This window comes from Ornithorhynchus anatinus, unplaced genomic scaffold (genome assembly GCF_004115215.2).
Source record: "Ornithorhynchus anatinus isolate Pmale09 unplaced genomic scaffold, mOrnAna1.pri.v4 scaffold_225_arrow_ctg1, whole genome shotgun sequence".
NCBI lineage: Eukaryota > Metazoa > Chordata > Mammalia > Monotremata > Ornithorhynchidae > Ornithorhynchus > Ornithorhynchus anatinus.
In genome coordinates, this window is record NW_024396725.1 from 783,369 (window position 1) to 788,482 (window position 5,114).

At 44.1% G+C, this 5,114-nt stretch overlaps 1 long non-coding RNA gene across 1 annotated transcript; it reads left to right on the forward strand.

The window, feature by feature from the left end:
• Window positions 1–2,834: 2,834 nt before the first annotated feature.
• On the forward strand, window positions 2,835–4,743 carry LOC114808798. Its single transcript, XR_003756568.1, has 2 exons — window positions 2,835–2,947; window positions 4,017–4,743. It is a non-coding gene; the product is annotated as an uncharacterized LOC114808798 (long non-coding RNA).
• Window positions 4,744–5,114: the final 371 nt, after the last annotated feature.

Below are 5,114 nucleotides of genomic sequence, written 5' to 3' on the forward strand. Positions count from 1 at the left end.
GTTGGTGGAATTGTGTGGCTCAGCGTTCTGGGAGATTCATGAGAGAAAGCTTGTTAGAGGAGGTGGGAAAATAGGAGGTCTTTGAATGTGGGGAGGGAGTCCCAGTATGAAGGAACAGTGTGAGTGAGGGGACAGAGCTGGAGAGCCACAAGTAAGGTTAGGCCAGAACAAATCAAACAAGTTGGGAAACGGTGGGGAGAGGGAGTAGATTCATTCATTCATTTCATCCTTTTTATTGAGAGCTCACTGTACTAAGCAGATGGGCTAGGTGGGGTTGGATGAAGAGCTTTGAGTACAATTTGTTTTATGCAGAGAGAGAGAGGGAGGAAGCCAGTGGAGACAACTGAGTAAAGGAAAGGTGTGGATAGAGAGATATGTCAACAGTAAAACGCTGGCATGTACTTCCAGTTTAAGTGGGGAGAGGCTGGAGACTGAGAAACGAGGAAGCAGCCTAATGCAATAGTTCAGCTGTAGTGGGATCAGAGCTCGTACCAGAGTCATAGCAGTTTGGGGAAAGTAAAAGGGATGACACAGGAAATGTTGCGCCTAAAGAACTATCAGGACTGGGGTAAACTGCATGTGAAAGGTGAGCGGTGGTGAAGCCTCAAGTAAGTTTCATGTTTCTTGGGCACAGAGTATATTGGCATTATCGACTTAGATTGGAAAGAGTTCAGGAGGGGTGGATTTGGGGGGAAAAATGTGGAGTTCTGTTAAGGCATTATATTTCATGGGCCCCACACCCCACGGGATGAGGGGAGAGCTGCTCATTTTTCTTTTTAGAGTTTTTGTTTACAGTATTTGTTAAGTGCCTACTATGTACCAGGCACTCAACTAAATCTTAGTTTAGTTGAGATATCTAGATACAAGATAACCAGGTTGGACACAGCCCCTGTTTCACATGGAGCGCACAGTCTTAATCCTTGTTTGACAGATGAGGTAACCAAGGCACAGAGAAGTTACCTTCTGCAACTCACTTCATTTATCTGTGACTTAGTTTCCTCAACTGTAAAGTGGGAGTTTAATACGTGTTCTCTCTCGTACTTAGGTCAGACACAAACTCTGGCTCTCATGGAGTGGCTTAGTAGAAAGAGCATGGGCTTGGGAGCCAGAGGTCATAGATTCTAATCCCGGCTCTTCCACTTGTCTGCTGTGTGACCTTGTCCTAAACAAGGTCCTAAGCAAGTCACTTCACTTCTCTGTGCCTCGGCTAGCTCATCTGTTAAATTGGGATTCAGATTGTGAACCCCATGTGAGACAACCTGATTACCTTGTATCTAATCCAGCCCTTTGAACAGTGCTTGGCACATAGTAAGTGCTTAATAAATACCATGATTATTATTATGGGACTCACAGTCTAATTAACCTATCTGCCCCAATGCTTAGAATAGTGTTTAACATGGGAAATACTTAAGAAATACTGTAAAAAAGGATATGTGACTTGTCCAAGGTCACAGAGCAGGCAAGAGGCAAAGCCAGGATCAGAACCCAGATCTTCTGACTCCCAGTCCCATGCTTTTTCCACTAGGCCACTCTGCTTCTCAGTGAAGGATGATGTGTTGGTCCAGAACTCCCAGAAATCGTGACTCCCCAGGGGTGGGGCGTAAGGGGGATTCTGCTCCATGAATCTTTCACTGGTCCATACTGGGCCAGACAGAAGCTACCTTGGAGGCCCTGGGAGCTTCCCTACAGCTCCCATGGAGCTCAAACTGTCTCTGACCTCCTAAGGTCTTACCACCTGGGGCAGAATTACAAAGGCGAGATTAGATTGAGCGTAGAGGCATACATGAAGGGACAGGATGGAGACAGAGGAAGGAGGAGAGTCATCAAATGAAGTGGGGGGAAGGAAGCATGAATAGAAAGGAGAGGACAAATGATTTTAGGTGTGTGTGTGTGCTTATAATGTGTATAAATGTAATGAGCTGCTATATCTCAGGTAGCTCTCTTAACTGGTTTCAGGAAGTTAGAGGATTAAATCTACATCTCCTCCCCGGACCTCTCTCCCTCTCTCCAGGCTCACATCTCCTGCCTTCAAGACAGCTCTTCTTGGATGTCCGTCCATTGCCTCAAACTTAGCATGTCCAAAACAGAGCTCCTTGTCTTCCTACCCAAACCCTGTCCTCTCCCGGACTTTCCTGTCACTGTAGATGGCACCACCATCCTTCCGTTTCACAAATCCATAACCTCAGCTCCCCCCTCTCGTTCAACCCACATATTCAATCCGTCACCAAATCCTTTCGGTCTCACCTTCGCAAAGTCACTAAAATCTGCCCTTTCCTCTCCATCCAAACTGCTACCACATTAGTAAAATCACTCATCCTATCCTTCCTAGATTATTGGATCAGCTTCCTTGTTGAACACCCAACCTCCTGCCTCTCCCCACTCCAGTCCATACTTCACTCCGCTGCCCGAATTATCTCTGTACATATACGTTCAGGACATGTCACACCCCTCCTCAAAATCCTCCAGCAGTTGCCTAACCACCTCCATGTCAGACAAAAACTCCTCACCATTGGCTTTAAAGCTTTCCATCACCCTGCCCCCTCCTACCTCATCTCCCTTCTCACCTTCTACAACCCAGGCCACACACTTGGTTCCTCTGGTGCTAACCTTCTCATTGTGCCTCGATCTCCCCATTTCACCGTCGACCCCTGATCCATGTCCCACCTCTTGCTTGGAACACCTTTCCTCCTCAAATTCACCAATGACTCTCCCCCTGTTCAAAGCCTTACATCTCCTTCAAGAGGTCTTCTCAGTTAAAGCCCCACTTTTCCTCATCTCCCACTCCCTTCTGCCTCACCCTGGCTTGCTCCTTTTGCTCTTCCCCCAGCTCTCCACCCCACAACACTTATGTGTATGTCTGTAATTTTATTTATTTATATCGATGTTGGTTTATTTGTACTGATGGCTGACTTACCCCCAACACCCCCAGGCTGTAAACTCGTTATGGGTAGGTATTGTCACTCTTTACTGCTGTGTCGTATTTTCCCAAGTGGTTAGTACAGTGCTCTGCATACAGTAAGCACTTAATAAATAGGAATGAATGAATGAATGAATTATGAGAAAATGTATTTAAGTAGAGTTTTCCAAAGGATATGATATTTGCCAGATCCAAAATGATGACCCCCAAAATGCTGTTAAAAATGAGAGAGAGTTAACAAGAGCAGTGCAAATATGTATCAAAGGCTATAAATTAGATGTTTTTGTTCATTCATTCATCTTTTGTAAATATACATATTAAACTACTTAGTTTTCCAAGGGTTTCTTTCACACACTGTATTCAGCAAAAAGACTCCTTTCACTAGCTAAATTGGAAGTCTGCCATCATTTGTCCCTAATAAAGCTATCATTAAGGTTGGTATTCATTTCTGCATTTCGCCTTAGACATACTGCTGCAGAATATTTAACTGAAACGGCTCACTTCCTCTCCTCTCAAACTCTAATGTACTTTGACTGCCTTTAGAAAAGTGAATAAAGTTCATTTTAAATAGAGCTTTACCTAAAGCACAGTAATGTTATCACGGAAGAGGACTAAAATAATTAATCAGTGGTATTGATTGAACACAGAGCACTATACTGAACCCTTGAAAGACTAAATAAAATACAACAGAGTCGATATATATTATCCCTGTTCACAATGAGCTGATAGTCTAGTGTGTTACAAGTGAAATAGCTGCATATATGTGAATAGATGTGTTTGTATGCGTGTGGGCGTAGAAGAATGTGGGTGGATTGTGAATGTCTGCATATTTGACTGCTTCTATATGTGGCAGTGTGAATGTTGGCCTGGGAGAGGTGATGGATGGGGGAGGATTAAGTTTATGGGTATGTATAGGTCTTTGTGTGTTTATATACTTGTCTATATAGTAGGTTGTGTGTGTTTGTGTGTGTGTGTGTGTGTTCGATTTTCTCATTTCAGTGGCAGCTGGAGGTTGGAAAGCAAGCTAGAAATCTGTTTGGATTAATTTGAATTCATAAATATGGAATTTTGATGATTTTTTTCTGTGTGTTTTTTACAGCCAACCGATGAAATGCCACACATATAGAATTTGTAAAGGTGATCAGTTGAATTCAGATTGTGAAAGTGTAGCAGAAAAACAGATGGAGTCTAATGTCAGCTCAAGCATGGGAGACTTTCCCCTGAAAGACTCCACACCACCTGCTTCTCCTATACAACCTAGCATCACCTACGGAGAAGCCCAATATTCGACTTATGGCACCAGCTCTGGTGAAACCCCCATGACAAGTCCTCGACCCCAGTCGGTTTATGAGTCCTCACCCGGCAGCCACGTCAGTGTGCTAAAACCTGATGATATTGGAGACCGGCAGGGGGACAGTGGTGTAAATGAAGGCAGACGAGTGGAAGATGGAAATTCCCCATCTTGGAAAATGGGGCAGGGCAATTCTGAGTAGGAAAATTAAAGGAACATTTCTCACAGCTGCTCACCATCATCTGCCGAAGCAGCTGAGTCTGACAAGCAGCAATGGAGAGGAGCACAAACCACCTAGAAAATATGATCATGTACCATGTCTTTCACCTCTTCCTTCCTCTTCCCATCCAGGAGGACTGATGGGGCTGTTTGACCTAATTGTAGATATGAACCTCCTCCTAGTCATTTTATCCACCTGTCCCAGGATGTGTGGACATTTCTTGGATGTCTGCCCCTGCGACTGGCTGAGGAGAAAGGCTCTTCCCCAACCAGAAGGCCCCAGGCTTACATTCCTTGTCAAGAGTTTTGCATTTTCTGAAAGAGCTCATTTTAAAAATTAAAAAAAAGTCTTTCTATGATACTTGCTCCCCTTTGTTTCAAAATGTGTTTTGTGCTGACTCAGTGCAGATGGGAGGCTATTTCCATAATGCCAAAAATCCCTTTATTTCCAATCAGCCCCCATCACTCCTTACAACTACCTCCCCAACTCATCTTGGCAGCTTCTCTTTCAGTAGTTTTGAGGTGCTCCCAGAGACCCATCCTTCCAGAAGTGCGTCTCCTCCTCTTCAACTGAAGCAAAATATTTCTTACTATCTAAATATCCTTTCAGGGACTGTTCCCCATGACACAAGAGATGAATTTCCCATTACCCATGTGGAAATAACCCAGGTTTTCAAGGGTAATTTA